Genomic DNA, 20,372 nt, shown 5'->3' with positions numbered 1-20,372 from the left:
CCGAAAGGGTAAATAAGGGTGACGAGCATGGCGCAATTCGTGACAAAAAAATTCTAAATATTCCATTACCGTACTTCGAAGCATGTCAACCGCTGTTTAAAATCAATTTTTATGCAATTTTTCTCATAAAAAAGCGATAATATTCCGACCGGGAATCTGCGTTAAGGTAAACAGACGAAAGAAAATAAAGCATTCGGTGGACTCTGGCACGCGCCTAAGCCCATAGTACTCTGATCGGCCACTTGCCAAAAGCGATAATGTGTTTCAGCTAGAGGCTGCCTCGATATCGTTCAGCTTTTTCCCGGGCTCTGAGAGCCTATGGGAGCCGTAGGAAGTGTCAAGTTAGAGCAAAGATCCTCAGTCTTCAATAAAAAGAGCCAAGATGAAACACAACTTCTCAGACAGGCCACTTCCTGCATGGAATCTTCTCAGGTTTTGGCTTGCCATTTGAGTTCTGTTATACTCACAGACACCATTCAAACAGTTTTAGAAACTTTAGGGTGTTTTCTATCCAAAGCCAGTAATTATATGCATATTCTAGTTACTGGGCAGGAGTAGTAACCAGATTAAATCGGGTACGTTTTTTATCCGGCCGTGTCAATACTGCCCCCTAGCCCTAACAGGTTAACCTCATTGAGCATTCTGCTCTTGCAATCATCTTTGCAGGACAGCCACTCCTAGGGAGAGTAGCAACAGACAATTTGTCTTACTGTGGACTGATGACCATTTTTTTTTTACCCTTATTTAACTAGGCAAGTCAGTTAAGAACAAATTCTTATTTTCAATGACAGCCTAGGAATAGTGAGTTAACTGCCTTGTTCAGGGGCAGAATGACAGATTTTTACCTTGTCAGCTCGGGATTCGATCTTGCAACCTTTCGCTTACAAGTCCAACGCTCTAGCCACTAGGCTACCTGCCGCCCCTTTCCAGAGAAACATCAAGGCTTTTAGAGATACTTTTGTAACCCTTTCCAGCTTTATGCAAGTCAACAATTCTAAATCTTAGGTCTTCTGAGATCTCTTTTGTTCAGGCAATGCTTTTTGTGAATAGCGAACTCAAATTTTGTGAGTGTTTTTTATATGGGAGGGCAGCTCTGACCAACATCTCCAATCTCATATCATTGATTGGACTCCAGGTTAGCTGACTCCTGACTCCAATTAGCTTTTTGAGAAGTCATTGGCCTAGGGGTTCACATACTTTTCCCAACCTACACTGTGAATGTTTAAATGATGTATTCAATAAAAAGTACAATCATTTGTGTGTTATTAGTTTAAGCACACTGTTTGTCTATTGTTGTGACTTAGATGGAAACAGACTATCTTGCTAGGAGATGAATGAGGTGAATAATTAGCTCAACAGATGAGCCCTAACACTTTTTGATTATGAATGTGTGGCATCGTGTTTATATATTAGCAAGGCTCTCTGAGATGGGCTCTGCAAAGCAGGCTGATGGGATGTTAGTCATCCTTATAGACTAATGATATTATAGGCAAACCTAGCCAGCCATGTAGAATACACAGTCCTGAACAGCAGGAGTATTTCTGTGTACTGTGGCATATGGACAATAGACATGGAAATGAATAAATTCATAAAATGTAAGGCCAAGGGAATTGGCCAAAGAAGGGGTCGGGGCATTATACAGAACATTAACACGTATAGGGTTGACTCGTCAGGCTTTGTTTAATGCTAGTGGCAGGTCATTAGAAAACATAGAAAAGAGTAGAGGGCCAAGAAAGCTGCCCTGCGGTACACCACACTTTACATGTTTAACATTAGAGAAGCTTCCATTAAAGAACACCATTCTGTGTTCTATTAGATAGATACTGTAGCTCTGAATCAACAATATGGCAGAGGTTGAAAAGCCATAACACATACTATACATTTTTTCAACAACAGGTTATGGTCAATAATATCAAAGGCTGCTCTGAAATCCAACAGTACAGCTCCCACAATCTTCTTATTATCAATTTATTTTAAACAAATAATTAGTCATTTGTGTCTGTGCAGTATATGTTGAGTGCCATTCTCTATAAGCATGCTGAAAGTCTGTTGTTAATTTGTTTACAAAGAAATAGTGTCTGGTGAAACACACTTTTTTCCCAAAAGTTTGCTAAGAGTCTGCAGCAAGATGATTGGCCGGCTGTTAGAACCAGCAAAGCAGTGCTTTACCCTTCTTGGGTAATGGAATGACTTTGGCTTCCCTCCAGGTCTGAGAACAAACATTTTGGCAACAAAAGGTTATGTGACAGATGAGCAATCTGATTCAATGAAAGACGGAGTTGAATTAGTCTTTCAGCCTATAATTTAATTTAAAGTATTCCAAAGCCTTTTTCCATCATACTTAGTCATTTATCTTGGTTTCTTAATACAATTTCTCATTTTTGTTTAGTCACATAATTCCTCAATTTACAGTAAATTTGCCAATCAGATGTGCAGCCAGACTTATTCATCACTCTTTTTCCTCGTCCCTCTCAACCCTCTCCTTCTCCTGAGCAGTGGTGTAAAGTACTTAAGTAAAACTACTTTAAAGTACTACTTAAATCGTTTTTTGGGGGTATCTGTACTTTACCTTACTATTTATATTTTTGCCAACTTTTACTTCACTACATTCCTAAAGAAAATAATGTACTTTTTACTCAATACATTTTCCTTGACACCCAAAAGTACTCGTTATATTTTGACAGGAAATGGACCAACTGCCTCTGATCTGTTAGACTCATTAAACACAAATGCTTTGTTTGTTAATTATGTCTGAGTGTTGGAGTGTGCCCCTGGCTATCTGTCAATAAAAATACATTTGTGCCATCTGGTTTGTTTAATATAAGGAAAATGAAATTATTTATACTTTTACTTTTGATACTTTACATACATTTTAGCAACTCCATTTACTTTGACACTTAAGTATATTTAAAAACAAATACTTCTGACTTGTACTCAAGTAGTATTTTACTGGGTGACTTTCACTTTGTACTTGAGTCATTTTCTATTACGGTATCTTTACTTTTACTCAAGTATTACAATTGAGAACTTTTTCCAGCACTGCTCTTGAGTGGACAGCTTGATGAAAACCAGTCTATATTCAGGTCACCCAGAAAGTAGACCTCTGTTAACATCACACATTATCAAGCAATGTACACATATTATCCAGATAATTAATGTTAGTACTTGGTGGAACCCCAAAATAAGAGGTTTTTGTGAATAAGTGAATGAGAAAACATTTGAAGCTCACTATGGTCTTTTTCTCCTGCCCTTTTCCCATAGTCAGTTTCCTGGATTTGGATAGCCATGTTGTGGAGACTGAGTCTTTTCAACCCTTTGCTACCACTTGGTAGACATCTCCTTGGATAGATGTGCATAAGCAGAAATACCTATATCGGTCCACCAGGGGACAGCAAAATTCACTTATGGTGATGACTAATCTTGGTAAAGAGTTTGTTGTCCTAAAATGACGAATTACTGTCTCCTGGATGTTAGAATTCTCAATTCAAATGAGCAAAAACAATGTCGGTATCAGCTTCACAATCAAACCTCCCATTGTTAAGACAACATCTTATACAATACATGTTTTCTTCTCTGCACAAAAAAAGAGGGGAAAAGAATGACAGACTGTAAACTGTTAAGATAAACAAATGTACTGTTTTTGCGAAGTGGCCAGACAGAGTTAGCTTTTCCACCAGATAATCTTGCTAGGAACAATACAAGGTGACAATGTGAGGGAGCTGGCAGCAGCCACCGCTTGGCTTGGCCTGGCCTGAGAGAGCAAGCCCAGAGCTGCTGAGCTGGGGAGACTGGGAATTATGGGTGATGTATTGTTGTGCAGACAGATGAGCTGTGGATGTGGGACTACACAACTCTCTCTCTCACTCCTTGAATCTAAGTATTCACATGGCAGTGTAATCAGCCTTTTCTCTGGAATAGACGGAACATGATATGTCAACATAGAGATAGCATGAAAAGTTAGAAAAAAATACACTTCAATTACATCTGATACATAAGGTGTCTCTGATGTACTCTCCTAGACTGCCAGAGCTAGTCCCCTTAAAAACAACTCAAGCCTTCCAGTTTGTTTCAATTTATTTATAATGAGAAAAACAAAACATCACAACTTTATCCATAATGGGTTATGAAGCAGGTTTACTTTACTTATTTCTTGTGCAAAACAACTAGATCAAAACATTTAAAACTGGATAAATGAGACCCATGCCTCTGCTGCAAACGACTGGTTGTCAAGTAGAGGTCATATTGTATCTTGCATTTCTTTACAAGCTGTATATGGTGTTTGGCCTTATCACACACCTTTTCCCTTGTTCTCCCAGATACAACATCTGTGCAGAACAGTGCTGTGGCTTCTAGTAAAAAACATTGAGCTTTCTCTTTATCTAAGATTGATAATAGCCATGAAATCACTGCAAAGACTATGGTACTGCTCCACTGAGATTACAGTTGATGTTGTTAGCAACACAACATTTTGCATCCCGGGGCAGTTCTGAGAAGAGACTATCTTTTCATTACATCTGTGCAGTGTGTCAGTGCAGAGAGAATGAATTAGGAAGACCCCGTCACATTGAATAGGCCCTACAGTCACCCCATCCCTCATGTGCTGGCAGCAGAATAAGGAGAGTGACATGATGACATACACCCATCATGCCTCGTGCCTCATGTCAGAGGTATCTTGCCCAACACAGAGAACTTTAGAAAGGAACCAGAATGGATGATCTGAGAGCATGGTTGATGCCTGGAAACATGTGTTACAGTCTCATACAAGGCATCTGCATCACAGGAGGCTGCTGCGGGGAGGACGGCTCATAATAATGGCTGGAATGGAGTGAATGGAATGGTATCAAACACATGGCCAACCACGTGTTTGATGTGTTTGATAGCAATCCGTTTATTCCGTTCCAGCCATTACTATGAGCCCGTCCTCCCCAATTAAGGTTCCACCGGCCGCCTGTGATCTGCAGTACACACAAACTTTTTTTAGTAGTCTTACTTTCAGCATTTATTGAGTGTTTAAGTGCAAATAAGGATTATTTATAGATTTAAATTATAAAGCATCCATAGCCTACTCACTGTATTGTTTCAGCATTCAGTTGTCACACTGTTGGGGCAAAGCTGTTGCAGATTAATAGAAACTCAAGCGAACAAATTATAAACATATTTATCTAACACACCCACCCTTAAGGAAAACATGCAGGAAATAGGATAAAATGCTAATTTCCATCAATTAGTAGTGGTTGATTTTTAAGTGCAGTATTGTGCTTGGCACCCCTTGCCATGTCTCGGCTGGCAGAGCCTGTGTGTGTTGTGGCAACATAAGGGAACAAATTGCATGGTTGCTATTTGCGCGTACATTTTTGATTTTCAGAACCATGAGCTAAAACCAAAAGGGAGAAAGTGTATCCGCAGTGGCAGCCTGTGCAAGTCATAACTCAGCTAAAGGCTGGTGGATGCCAAGGCATGGCATAGGTAACGCTCTGTATCACACGTTCACTCATCACGTAGTCCTAATGTTCAGTTTACCCTCAACACTTTCCTCTTGACGTTGCTCTTTCCTCTTGAAAAACAACAATGAACAATGTGTGACTGATTCATCCCCAAAGTATGATTTGTCTTTTTTTTATGATTCAAACATTGACTATATTGGCTGCTGTTCTATAACGTTCAGGATAAACTTTAAATGATGGATACTTTCAGTCTCAATAATAACTATGCTGTGCTTAGTTGGCTACTGTTATAGGACATACACATACTGTAATATGCCACTTATATTACCATAATATGCAGTACCAGTCAAAAGTTTGGACACAACTACTCATTCCAGGGTTTTTCTTTATTTTTACTATTTTCTACATTGTAGAATAATAGTTATACTGGACCCGCTAAATGTACAGTAGCCCTTATCCAGCTATCCAGTTAGCTAAACACTCATTTAAATAACTCCGTGGGAAGCAGGGTGCCGTTTTGGAAGTTTACTTGAATCACAGTGTGAAACTGCAACAAACACAAAAGTACATGTTTTCAGTTACAGTAGTATAGAGCACAGAATGTCTTCCACAATAACTGCACTAAATGTATGAAATAAGGAATAAGAGTACTCAATAAACAGCCAAATATAAAATAAAGTTACTAGAATGCAACTGTATGTTTGATATTACTCAGCTAGGTATCCTTAGGGAGAAATAGCATTGAAGCTAATGCAAAGTAGCTAACAGCTGTTTTTTTTTTTCATTTTTTTTTCTCACCTTTTTTTAACCAGGTAGGCCAGTTGAGAACAAGTTCTCATTTACAACTACGACCTGGCCAAGATAAAGCAAAGCAGTGCGACAAAAACAACAACAGAGAGTTACACATAAACAAATGTACAGTCAATAACGCAATAGAAAAATCTATGTACAGTGTGTGCAAATGTAGAAGATTAGGGAGGTGAGGCAATAAATAGGTCATAGAGGCGAAATAATTACAATTTAGCATCAACACTGGAGTGATAGATGTGCAGATGATGATGTGCAAGTAGAGATACTGGGGTGCAAAAGAGCAAGAAGATAAATAACAATATGGGGATGAGGTAGTTGGGTGTGTTATTTATGGATTGGCTGTGTACAGGTACAGTGATCGGTAAGCTGCTCTGACAGATGATGCTTAAAGTTAGAGAGGGAGATATAAGTCTCCAGCTTCAGTGATTTTTGCAAGGAAAGGTGGCCAAAGGAAGTGTTGGCTTTGGGGATGACCAGTGAAATATACCTGCTGGAGTGTGTGCCACGGGTGGGTGTTGCTATGGTGACTAGTGAGCTGAGATAAGGCGGGGCTTTACCTAGAAAAGATTTATAGATGACCTGGAGCCAGTGGGTTTGGCAACGAGTATGAAGCGAGGGCCAGCCAACGAGAGCATACAGGTCACAGTGGTGGGTAGTATATGGGGCTTTGGTGACAGAACAGATGGCACTGTGATAGACTACATCCAGTTTGCTGAGTAGAGTGTTGGGGGCTATTTTGTAAATTACATCACCGAAGTCAAGGATTGGTAGGATAGTCAGTTTTACGAGGGTATGTTTGGCAGCATGAGTGAAGGAGGCTTTGTTGCAAAATAGGAAGCCGACTCTAGACTTCATTTTGGATTTGAGATGCTTAAATGTGAGTCTGGAAGGAGAGTTTACAGTCTAACCAGACATTTACAGTTGAAGTCGGACATTTACATACACCTTAGCTAAAAACATTTAAACTCAGTTGTTTACAATTCCTGACATTTAATCCAAGTAATTATTCCCTGTTTTAGGGCAGTTAGGATCACCACTTTATTTTAAGAATGTGAAATGTCAGAATAATAGTAGAAAGAATGATTTATTTCAGCTTTTATTTCTTTCGTCACATTCCCAGTGGGTCAGAAGTTAGTTACACTCAATTAGTATTTGGTAGCATTGCCTTTAAATTGTTTAACTTGGGTCAAACATTTCGGGTAGCCTTCCACGAGCTTCCCACAATAAGTTGGGTGAATTTTGGCCCATTCTCCTGACAGAGCTGGTGTCACTGAGTCAGGTTTGCAGGCCTCCTTGCTCGCACACGCTTTTTCAGTTCTGCCCACAAATTTTCTACAGGATTGAGGTCAGGGCTTTGTGATGGCTACTCCAATACCTTGACTTTGCTGTCCTTAAGCCATTTTGCCACAACTTTGGAAGTATGTTTGGGGTCATTGTCCATTTGGAAGACACATTTGCGACCAAGCTTTAACTTCCTAACTGATGTCTTGAGATGTTGCTTCAATATATCCACATAATTTTCCTGCCTCATGATGCCATCTATTTTGTGAGGTACACCAGTCCCTCCTGCAGCAAAGCACCCCCACAACATGATGCTGCCACCCTTGTGCTTCACGGTTGGGATGTTCTTCAGCTTGCAACCGTCCCCCTTTTTCCTCCAAACACAACGATGGTCATTATGGCCAAACAATTCTATTTTTGTTTCATCAGACCAGAGGACATTTCTCCAAAAAGTACGATCTTTGTCCCTATGTGCCGTTGCAAACCGTAGTCTGGCTTTTTTTACGGCGATTTTAGAGCAGTGGGTTCTTCCTTGCTGAGTGGCAATTCAGGTTATGTCGATATAGGACTCGTTTTACTGTGGATATAGATACTTTTGTACCCGTTTCCTCCAGCAACTTCACAAGGTCCTTTGCTGTTGTTCTTGGGTTGATTTGCACTTTTCGCACCAAAGTACATTGATCTCTAGGAGGCAGAACGTGTCTCCTTCCTGAGTGGTATGACGGCTGCGTGGTCCCATGGTGTTTATACTTGCATACTATTGTTTGTACAGATGAACGTGGTACCTTCAGGCGTTTGGAAATTGCTCACAAGGATGAACCAGACTTGTGGAGGTCTACAATAGTTTTTCTGAGGCCTGATTTCTTTTGATTTTCCCATGATGTCAAGCAAAGAGGCACTGAGTTTGAAGGTAGGCCTTGAAATACATCCACAGGTACACCTCCAATTGACTCAAATGATGTCAATAAGCCTATCAGAAGCTTCTAAAGCCATGACATCATTTTCTGGAATTTTCCAAGGTGTTTATAGGCACAGTCAACTTAGTGTATGTAAACTTCTGACCCACAGGAATTGTGATACAGTGAATTATAAGTGAAATAATCTGTCTGTAAACAATTGTTGGAAAGATTACTTGGTGTCATGTACAAAGTAGATGTCCTAACCAACTTGCCAAAAATGTAGTTTGTTAACAAGAAATGTGTGAAGTGGTTGAAAAACGAGTTTTAATGATGCCAACATAAGTGTATGTAAACTTCCGACTTCAACTGTAGGTATTTGTAGTTGTCCACATATTCTAAGTCAGAACCGTCCAGAGTAGTGATACTAGTCGGGCGGGCGGGTGCGAGCAGCAATTGGTTGAAGAGCATGCATTTAGTTTTACTAGCATTTAAAAGGATTTGGAGGCCACGGAAGGAGTGCGGGCGGGCGTGTGCGGGCAGCAATCGGTTGAAGAGCATGCATTTAGTTTTACTAGCATTGAAGCTCATTTGGAGGTTTGTTAACACAGTGTCCAAAGAAGGGCCAGATGTATACAGAATGGTGTCATCTGTGTAGAGGTGGATCAGAGAATCACCAGCAGCAAGAGCGACATCATTGATATATACAGAGAAAAGAGTCGGCCCGAGAATTGAACCCTGTGGCACACCCATAGAGTCTGCCAAAGGTTCGAACAACAGGCCCTCCGATTTGTCACACTGAACTCTTTCCAAGAAGTAGTTGGTGAACCAGGCGAGGCAGTCATTTGAGAAACCAAGGCTATTGAGTCTGCCGACAAGAATGCAGGGATTGATAGAGTCGGTTATGATATCGGTTAGGACCTTGAGCGTGGCCGAGGTGCACCCGTGACCAGCTTGGAAACCAGATTGTATAGTGGAGAAGGTACAGTGGGATTCGATATGGTCGGTGATCTGTTTGTTAAATTGGCTTTTGAAGAGTTTAGAAAGGCAGGGCAGGATGGATATAGGTCTATAACAGTTTGGGTCTAGAGTGTCTCCCCCTTTGAAGAGGGGGATGACCTCGGCAGCTTTCCAATCTTTGGTGATCTCAGACGGTACGAAAGAGAAGTTGAACAGGCTAGTAATAGGGGTTGCAACAATTTCGGCAGATAACTTTAGAAAGAGAGGGTCCAGATTGTCTAGCCCAGCTGATTTGTAGGGATCCAGATTTTGCAGCTCTTTCAGAACATCAGCTGACTGGATTTGGGTGAAGGAGAAGGGGGTGCAGAGCTGGGCAAGTTGCTGCAGGGGGTGCAGAGCTGTTGGTAGGGGTAGCCAGGTGGAAAGCACGGCCAGCCGTAGAAAATTGCTTATTGAAGTTATCGATTATCTTAGATTTATCGGTGGTGACAGTGTTTCCTAGCCTCAGTGCAGTGGGCAGCTGGGAGGAGTTACATACTCAATGATTAATTTTTTACAGAAACTTGAATATTATATGTGATAAACATGTATCTTGTGTTAATAAACAAATGTACTTACAGGCATTGCGTCATACAATGCTTATAAAGAAGGATGTTGAAAGATTGTAACTACTCTGTCACTCTTGCACATCTTAAACATTGCTTCACTTCTGAAACTGCTTTCTGTCACATGACACAAACAGGTAAATTCTAGACTGCTGAACTTAAACTGCCACTAGGGAGTGCTAAACAACTAAGAGTTCCAGAACAATAGTGAAGTTATCAAAACTTGAAATAACACATATGGAATCATGTAGTAACCAAAAAAGGGTTAAACAAATCAAAATATTTTTGGGATACTTCAAAGTAGCCACCCTTTGCCTTGATGAAAGCTTTGCACACTCTTGGCATTCTCTCAACCAGCTTCATGAGTTAGTCATCTGGAATGCATTTCAATTAACAGGTGTGCCTTGTAAAAAGTTAATTTGTGGAATTTCTTTCCTTCTTAATGAATTTCAGCCAATCAGTTGTGTTGTGACAGGTTTGGTTGGTATACAGAAGATAGCCCTATTTGGTAAAATACCAAGTCCATATTATTGCAAGAACAGCTCAAATAAGCAAAGAGAAATGACAGTCCATCATTACATTAAGACATGAAGGTTAATCAGCCATAAACATTTCAAGAACTTTGAAAGTTTCTCCAAGTGCAGTTGCAAAAACCGTCAAGCGCTATGATGAAACGGGCTCTCATGTGGACCGCCACAGGAAAGGAAGACCCAGAGTTACCACTGCTGCAGAGGATACGTTCATTAGAGGTATCAGCCTCAGAAATTGCAGCCCAAATAAATGCTTCACAGAGTTCAAACAACAGACACATCTCAACATCAACTGTTCAGAGGAGGCTGCGTGAATCAGGCCTTCATTGTCGAATTGCTGCAAGGAAACCACTGCTAAAGGACACCAATAATAACAAGAGACTTGCTTGGGCCAAGAAAAACACAAGCAATGGACATTAGGCTGGTGGAAATCTGTCCTTTGGTCTGATGAGTCCAAATTTGAGATTTTTGATTTCAACCGCTGCGTCGGTGAGTAGGTGAACGGATGATCTCTGCATGCATGGTTCTCACCGTGAAGCATGGAGGAGGAGGTGTGATGGTGTGGGGGTGCTTTGCTGGTGACACTCTGTGATTTATTGAGAATTCAAGGCACACTTAACCAGCATGTCTACCATAGCATTCTGCAGTGATATGCCATCCCATCTAGTTTGCACATAGTTATCATTTGTTTTTCAACAGGACAATAACCCAATACACCTCCAGGCTGTGTAAGGGCTATTTGACCACAAAGGAGAGTGATGGAGTGCTGCATCAGATGACCTGGCCTCCACAATCACCTGGCCTCAAACCAATTGAGATGGTTTGGGATAAGTTTGTCACACCCTGATCTGTTTCACCTGTCTTTGTGATTGTCTCCACCCACCTCCAGGTGTGACCTGTTTTCCTTATTAGTCCCTGGGTACTTATTCCTGTGTTCCCTGCTTGTCTGTTTCCAGCTCGTCTTGTTATTTCCCGGTCTCCTGCTTTTCCCTTCTCTTTATTTTGCTAGTCCTCCCGGTTGTGACCCTTGCCTGGACTGGACTCTGAACCCGTCTGCCTTACCATTCTGCCTGCCCTGACCTCGAGCCTGCCTGTTCCTCTGTACCTCCTGGACTCTGACCTGGTTTTGATATTTTACCTGTCCACGACCATTCTCTTGTAGACTATTGTCTTCTATTATTCTACAATGTAGAAAATAGTGAAAATAAAGAAAAACCTTTTGAATGAGTAGGTTTGTCCAAACTTTTGACTGGTATGTTATTTTTTTTGTATTAATGACCCTATCAAAGAGAATAGTCTTCTATCCAACAGATGGAGCTTTCAAAATGTTAAGCATGTTCCTCCGTTTCCACCTCTGCATAAATCATCAGCACTGCTGGCAAATGTTGCATTGTTCTGTCTCCTGTTTCATCTCAAAACAAACAAGACATTTCTAGAGCCTTCAGCCAGAGGAGCACTGACACTCATATTAGAGAAGGAAAGGCTGTTTAATCTGTCTCGTGTCCAGCTCTGATACGCTGACTATTCCCCAATCTACTCATTCAGATGTACATAGTGATGTGGGTTTTATCTCCCTGCGATTTGTTGGCTGAGGACTGCATGCAGGATGCCCTGCTATATCCTCTGTGTAATCCCACTGCGGGATGATGTCATCAACCTCCGGAAGGTTCCAGGGATAATGGAGTGTGGACAGGCTTTGGATTTGGGAGCCGATTTGCCATGGGAAGCCGGTCACAAGCACATTATACTCCCATTATACCGCTAATGTTACACAGTGCTGCCTCTTGCACTCTTTTCTCTCAGTGACTCTGCTGGTGCTGGTATGTTCATGCCTGTGGCTCCAACATTAAGCAATGCTAACCACAGGCTAAGCAGGCGTAACAAAGAGACTACAAAGGACTTTGAGTCTCAGGGTTTGAGATAGTATTCACTTTGAGGTGGCGTCTTCTTACAGTTTAATATTTTTTTTATGGCAGGTAGAACCTCAGTTCCTTCAGACATCAGCAAACAAATACCAAAAAATAAAGCTATTTGAAACAAATCATCAGGAAGAGACAAAACATTTTGATTTGCAATGCATCAACAACAGTAAATGGCCCCATGGAATGGAAAGGGGAATGGAATCTTTTTGGAAATGAATCATTTCCAGTTCCAATATCTTAAAACTATCTCTGCTAGAATCTATGCTCAATAGGAAATAAAATATTCATATTATTTATTGTAATATATTTCTGGAGATTCTTAGGAAGAAGTACCCTGGAATATTAGCATCTGACTAAACGAGGTTTAGAGGAACGAGATCATTGAGTGTGAAATCATTCTGCTCTTACACTATGGGTGCAGTAATTGGTGGATTTACAGGTGAAGGTCAGTGTCTTTTTGAAGTTTGGTGAGTGAGTTTATTATATACAGTAACAGTCAAACGTTTAGACACACCTACTCATTCAACGGTTTTTCTTTATTTTTACTATTTTCTACATTGTAGTGAAGACATCAATACTATCAAATAACACGTATGGAATCATGTAGTAACCAAAAAAGTGTTAAACAAATCAAAATATATTTTAGATTTGAGATTCTTCAAAGGAGCCACCCTTTGTCTTGATGACAGCTTTGCACACTCTTTGCATTCTCTCAACCAGCTTCATGTGGTAGTCACCTGGAATGTGTTTCAGTTAACCTGTTAGGGCTAGGGGGCAGTATTGACACGGCTGGATAAAAAACATACCCGATTTAATGTGGTTACCACTCCTACCCAGTAACTAGAATATGCATATACTTATTACATATGGATAGAAAACACCCTAAAGTTTCTAAAACTGTTTGAATGGTGTCTGTGAGTATAACAGAACTCAAATGGCAGGTCAAAACCTGAGAGATTCCTTTACAGGAAGTGGCCTGTCTGACCATTTCTTGAACTTCTTTTCCATCTCTATCTTTTACTAAGGATCTCTGCTCTAACGTGACACTTCCCACGTCGTCCATAGGCGCTCAGAGCCCGGGAAAAAAACAGAATGTCGTCATTCCAGCCCCAGGCTGAAACACATTATCGCCTTTCTCAAGTGGCCGATCAAGGGACTCTGGGCTTATGCGCGTGACCCGACCGCCCCCGCCTTTGTGATTTTTTCCTCTGTTTGCCGAAAAGGAGATTCCCTGTCGGAATATTATCGCTTTTCTACGAGAAAAATGGCGTAAAAATTGATTTTAAACAGCGGTTGACATGCTTCGAAGTACGGTAATGGAATATTTAGAATTTTATTGTCACGAATTGCGCCATGCGCGCGACACTTCTTTACCATTTCGGATAGTGTCTGGAACGCATACGAACAAAACGCCGCTATTCGGATATAACGATGGATTATTTTGGACCAAACCAACATTTGTTATTGAAGTAGCAGTCCTGGGTGTGCATTCTGACGAAGACAACAAAAGGTAATCAAACTTTTATAATAGTAAATATGATTATGGTGAGTGCTAAACTTGCCGGGTGTCTAAATAGCGAGCCCGTGATGCCTGGGCTATGTACTTAGAATATTGCAAAATGTGCTTTCACCAGAAAGCTATTTTAAAATCGGACATATCGAGTGCATAGAGGAGGTCTGTATCTATAATTCTTAAAATAATTGTTATGCTTTTTGTGAACGTTTATCGTGAGTAATTTAGTAAAATGTTAGCGAATTCCCGGAAGTTTGCGGGGGTATGCTAGTTCTGAACGTCACATGCTAATGTGAAAAGCTGGTTTTTGATATAAATATGAACTTGATTGAACAAAACATGCATGTATTGTATAACATAATGTCCTAGGGTTGTCATCTGATGAAGATCATCAAAGGTGAGTGCTGCATTTAGCTGTCTTCTGGGTTTTGGTGACATTATATGCTGGCTTGAAAAATGGGTGTCTGATTATTTCTGGCTTGGTACTCTGCTGACATAATCTAATGTTTTGCTTTCGTTGTAAAGCCTTTTTGAAATCGGACAGTGTGGTTAGATTAACGAGAGTCTTGTCTTTAAATAGCTGTAAAATAGTCATATGTTTGAGAAATTGAAGTAATAGGATTTTTAAGGTTTTGAAAATCGCGTCACAGGCTGCAAGTGGCTGTTACGTAGGTGGGACGCAAGCGTCCCACCTAGCCCATAGAGGTTAACAGGTGTGCCTTGTTAAAGGTTAACTTGTGGAATTTCTTTCCTTCTTAATGTGTTTGAGCCAATCAGTTGTGTTGTGACAAGGTAGGGGTGGTGTACAGAAGATATCCCTTTTTGGTAAAAGATTCATAGTCCATATTATGGCAAGAACAGCTCAAAAAAGCAAAGAGAAATGACAGTCCATCATTACTTTAAGACATGAAGGTCAGTAAATCCGGAAAATTTCAAGAACTTTGAAAGTTTCTCCAAGTGCAGTCGCAAAAAACATGAACTGCTATGATGAAACAGGCTCTTATGAGGACCGCCACAGGAAAGGAAGACCAAGAGTTACCTCTGCTGCAGAGGAAAAGTTCATTAGAGTTACCAGCCTCAGAAATTGCAGCCTAAAGAAATGCTTCACAGAGTTCAAGTAACTGACACATCTCAACATCAACTGTTCAGAGGAGAATGCGTGAATCAGGCCTTCATGGTCGAATTTCTGCAAAGAAACCACTACTAAAGGACACCAATAATAAGAAGAGACATGCTTGTGCCAAAAAACACAAGCAATAGACATTAGACTGGTGGAAATCTGTCCTTTGGTCTGATGAGTTCAACTTTGAGATTTTTGGTTTCAACCGCTGTGTCTTTGTGAGACGCAGAGTAGGTGAACGGATGATATATGATCTCCTCACTGTGAAGCACAGAGGAGGAGGTGGGATGGTGTGGGGGCGCTTTTCTGGTGACATTGTCTGTGATTTATTTAGAATTCAAGGCACACTTAACCAGCATGAAAAAATATATTCCAATGCCCAAGGGCAGTGATTGGGGACATTGCCCTGTGTAGGGTGCCATCTTTCAGATGGGATGTTAAAAGGGTGTCCTGACTCTGTTTGGTCATTAAAAATCCAATGGCACTTATTGTAAGAGTAGGGGTGTTAACCCTGGTGTCCTGGCTAAATTCCCAATCTGGCTCCCATACCATCATGGCCACCTAATCATCCCCAGCTTCCAATTGGCTCATTCATCCCCCCTCCTCTCCCCTGTAACTATTCCCCAGGTTGTTGCTGTAAATGACAATGTGTTCTCAGTCAATTTACCTGGTAAAATAAGGGTTACATCAATAAATAATGTGGCCTTGCGTGTAAAATTGACCCATAGGCTCACCAATAAATGTCATTTGATACACTTTGTTGCATGATAATTTTGCTTATATACATGATTTCTCTTAAGTACGGATTAGAATTTACCACAGGATTATAAAATGAGTCAGGATGTGAACGTCTAACATGTCACACAGAATGCTCATAAAACAACACAGTTTGTTATTTCTGTTGGGTAAATAGCTAGTATATATGTAAATAATCTGAGCATTGAGTAAACTTGCTCAAACATGATGACCCCGATGCTTTGCTGACCGATTTGATGTAAACACATTTCAGAGGATTTCTTGTTACCCTTCCTCACTGCAAAGATATTTTATTTTAGGCACCCATTCAAGATTGTGACTGCAGGTCCTCGATTGTCTCTTTGAATTAGGATTACACGGATCCAAGCCCAATCCCACAAGGTATGACTCCAAACACCCAGAAAAGGCTACTCTCCTCGATGTTATCCTCACAAATAATCCTTATAGGTATCAATCTGGTGTTTTCTGTAATGATCTTAGTGATCACTGTTTTACAGCCTGTGTTCGTAATGGCTGCTCAATGAAACAACCTGTCCTGATTTGACATAGATGCTTGCTAAAAAACTTTAATGAGCAAGCCTTCCTTTATGACCTGGCCTCTGTAAATTGGTACAGAATCAGCTTGAGCTTGAGAGGTTGACCGATTAATCGGAATGGGCCGATTTCAAGTTCTCATAACAATCGGTAATCGGCATTTTTGGACACCGATTATGGCCGATTACTTTGCACTCCACGAGGAGACTGCGTGGCAGGCTGACTACCTGTTACGCGAGTGCAGCAAGGAGCCAAGGTAAGTTGCTAGCTAGCATTAAAGTTATCTTATAAAAAACTATCAATCTCAACATAATCACTAGTTAACTACACATGGTTGATGATATTACTGGTTTATCTAGCTTGTCCTGCGTTGTATATAATCGATGCAGTGCCTGTAAACTTGTCATCGAATCACAGCCTACTTCGCCAAACGGGGGATGATTTAACAAGCGCATTCGCGAAAAAAGCACTGTCGTTGCACCATGTGTACCTAACCATAAACGTCAAAGACTTTCTTAAAATCAATACACAAGTATATATTTTTAAACCTGCATATTTAGTTAATATTGCCTGCCAACATGAATTTCTTTTAGCTAGGGAAATTGTGTCACTTCTCTTGCGTTCTGTGCAAGCAGAGTCAGGGTATATGCAGCAGTTTGGGCTGCCTGGCTCGTTGCGAACTGTGTGAAGACCATTTCTTCCTTACAAAGACCGTAATTAATTTCCCAGAGTTGTACATAATTATGACATAACATGGAAGGTTGTGCAATGTAACAGCAATATTTAGACTTAGGGATGCCACCCGTTTGTGTAAGGAGTGCATACTGGCGGCAGAGAAGTCAGACGCAGGAGAACAAAAACTGTGTTTCCAAACGGCACAGTTTAATAACAAAAAAAACACTGGAAAACAGAAACAATCAAATAATGGGTAGATAACCTGACGCACACCAGGACAGCCATCAACAAGCACTTACAATAAACAGTCACCGACAAGGACATGAGGGGGAACAGAGGGTTAAATACACAACATGTAATTGATGGGATTGGAACCAGGTGTGATGGAAGACAAGACAAAACCAAAGGAAAATGAAAAGAGGATCAGCGATGGCTAGAAGGTCGGTGACTGCGACTGCCGAACGTCGCCCGAACAAGGAGAGGGACCAACTTCGGCGGAAGTTGTGACAGTTTGATAAAATACGGAACGGTTCCGAATTTCACTGAAAGAATAAACTTTTTTTTTCTAAATTATATTTTCCGGATTTGACCATATTAATGACCTAAGGCTCGTATTTCTGTGTGCTATTATATTATAATTCAGTCTATGATTTGATATTTGATAGAGCAGTCTGACTGAGCGATGGTAGGCAGCAGCAGGCTTGTAAGCATTCATTCAAACAGCACTTTTCTGCATTTGCCAGCAGCTCTTCGCTGTGCTTCAAGCATTGCGCTGTTTAAGACTTCAAGCCTATCAACTCCCGAGATTAAGCTGGCAATACTATAGTGCCTATAAGAACATCCAATAGTCAAAGGTATATTAAATGCAAATGGTATAGAGAGAAATAGTCCTATAATTCCTATAATAACTACAACCTAAAACTTCTTACCTGGGAATATTGAAGACTCATGTTAAAAGGAACCACCAGCTTTCATATGTTCTCATGTTCTGAGCAAGGAACTTAAACGTTAACTTTTTTACATGGCAAATATTGCACTTTTACTTTCTTCTCCAACACTTTGTTTTTGCATTATTTAAACCAAATTGAATGTTTCATTATTTATTTGAGACGAAATAGATTTTATTGATGTATTATATTAAGTTAAAATAAAAGTGTTCATTCAGTATTGTTGTAATTGTCATTATTACAAATATATATATAAAAAGCGGCCGATTAATTGGTAGCGCCTTTTTTTGACACCCCAATAATCGGTATCAGTATCGGCGTTGAAAAATCATAATCGGTCGACCTCTCTTTCTTCTTTAAGGTTGCTGCCCCTATCTCTGACCATTTTAACCTTTCTCTGCTCTCTCGGGAGGTTCCCATTGCTTGGAAGGCAGCCACGGTTCATCCTCTATTTAAATGGGGAGATCAAGATGATCCTAATTGTTATAGGCCTATTTCTATTTTGCCCTGTTTATCAAAAGTGTTGGAAAAACTTGTCAATAATCAACTGACTGGCTTTCTTGATGTCTATAGTATTCTCTCGGGTATGCAATCTGGTTTCCGCGCAGGTTATGGATGTGTCACTGCAACCTTAAAAGTCCTCAATGATGTCACCATTGCCCTTGATTCTAAGCAATATTGTGCTGCTATTTTTATTGACTTGGCCAAAGCTTTTGATACGGTAGACCATTCCATTCTTGTGGGCCGGCTAAGGAGTATTGGTGTCTCTGAGGGGTCTTTGGCCTGGTTTGCTGACTACCTCGCTCAAAGAGTGCAGTCTATAAAGATAGAACATCTGCTGTCTCAGTCACTGCCTGTCGCCAAGGGAGTGTCTCAAGGCTCGATCCTAGGCCCCACACTCTTTTCAATTTACATCAACAACATAGCTCATGCAGTAGGAAGCTCTCTCATCCATTTATATGCAAATGATACAGCCTTATACTCAGCTGGCCCCTCCCCGGATTTTGTGTTAAACACTCTACAACAAAGCTTTCCTAGTGCCCAACAAGCTTTCTCTGCCCTTAACCTTGTTCTGACACCTCCAAAACAAAGGTCATGTGGTTTGGTAAGAAGAATGCCCCTCTCCCCACTGGTGTGATTATTACCTCTGAGGGTTTAGAGCTTGAGGTAGTCACCTCATACAAGTACTTAGGAGTATGGCTAGATGGTACACTGTTCTTCTCTCAGCACATATCAAAGCTGCAGGCTAAAGTTAAATCTAAACTATCGTAATCGCTCCTCTTTCACCCCAGCTGCCAAACTAACCCTGATTCAGATGACCATCCTACCCATGCTAGATTACGGAGACGTAATTTATAGATCGGCAGGTAAGGGCCCTCTTGAGCGGCTAGAGGTTCTTTACCATTCGGCCATCAGATTTGCCACCAATGCTCCTTATAGGACACATCACTGCACTCTATACTCCTCTGTAAACTCTGTATACCCGTCGCAAGACCCACTGGTTGATGCTTATTTATAAAACCCTCTTAGGCCTCACTTCCCCCTTTCTGAGACAACTACTGCAGCCCTCATCCTCCACATTCAACACCCGTTCTGCCAGTCACATTCTGTTAAATGTCCCCAAAGCACACACATCTCTGGGTCGCTCGTCTTTTCAGTTTGCTGCAGCTAGCGACTGGAACGAGCTGCAACAAACACTCAAACTGGACAGTTTTATCTCAATCTTTTCATTCAAAGACTCAATCATGGACACTATTACTGACAGTTGTGGCTGCTTTGCGTGATGTATTGTTCTCTCTACCTTCTTGACCTTTGTGCTGTTGTCTGTGCCCAATAATATTTCTACCCTGTACTGCTACCATGTTGTGTTGCTACCATGTTGTTGTCATGCTGTGTTGTCATATGTTGCTGCCATGCTATGTTGTTGTCTTAGGTCTCTCTTTATGTAGTGTTGGGTTGTCTCTCTTGTCGTGATGTGGGTTTGTCCTATATTTTAATTGTATTTATTTTTTATTTTTAAATCACAACCCCTGTCCCCGCAGGAGGCCTTTTGCCTTTTGGTAGGCCATCATTGTAAATAAGAATTTGTTCTTAACTGACTTGCCTAGTTAAATCAAGGTTAAATAAATAAATATAGGGAAACTAGGAGCTAGTGGCATTAGCAGGAGCTGTGGGACTGGGGAGCAGAGTCAGTGTGAGAAAAGGGAGTGTGTGAGATTAACGAGTGGGTTAATAGATACTTTCATTCTCATTCCCCAGGCCAGGATGCTAGGGTTAGGTGCGAATAAACATGAACATCATGCATCCAAGGTTTCCACCACCTTTTTTGGACCTGTCCTAAATAGTACTACCTTTCTAAGGTAACACAATCCTTTACTT

Source organism: Salmo salar, chromosome ssa11 (genome assembly GCF_905237065.1).
Source record: "Salmo salar chromosome ssa11, Ssal_v3.1, whole genome shotgun sequence".
NCBI lineage: Eukaryota > Metazoa > Chordata > Actinopteri > Salmoniformes > Salmonidae > Salmo > Salmo salar.
This window is presented reverse-complemented; position numbering follows the sequence as displayed.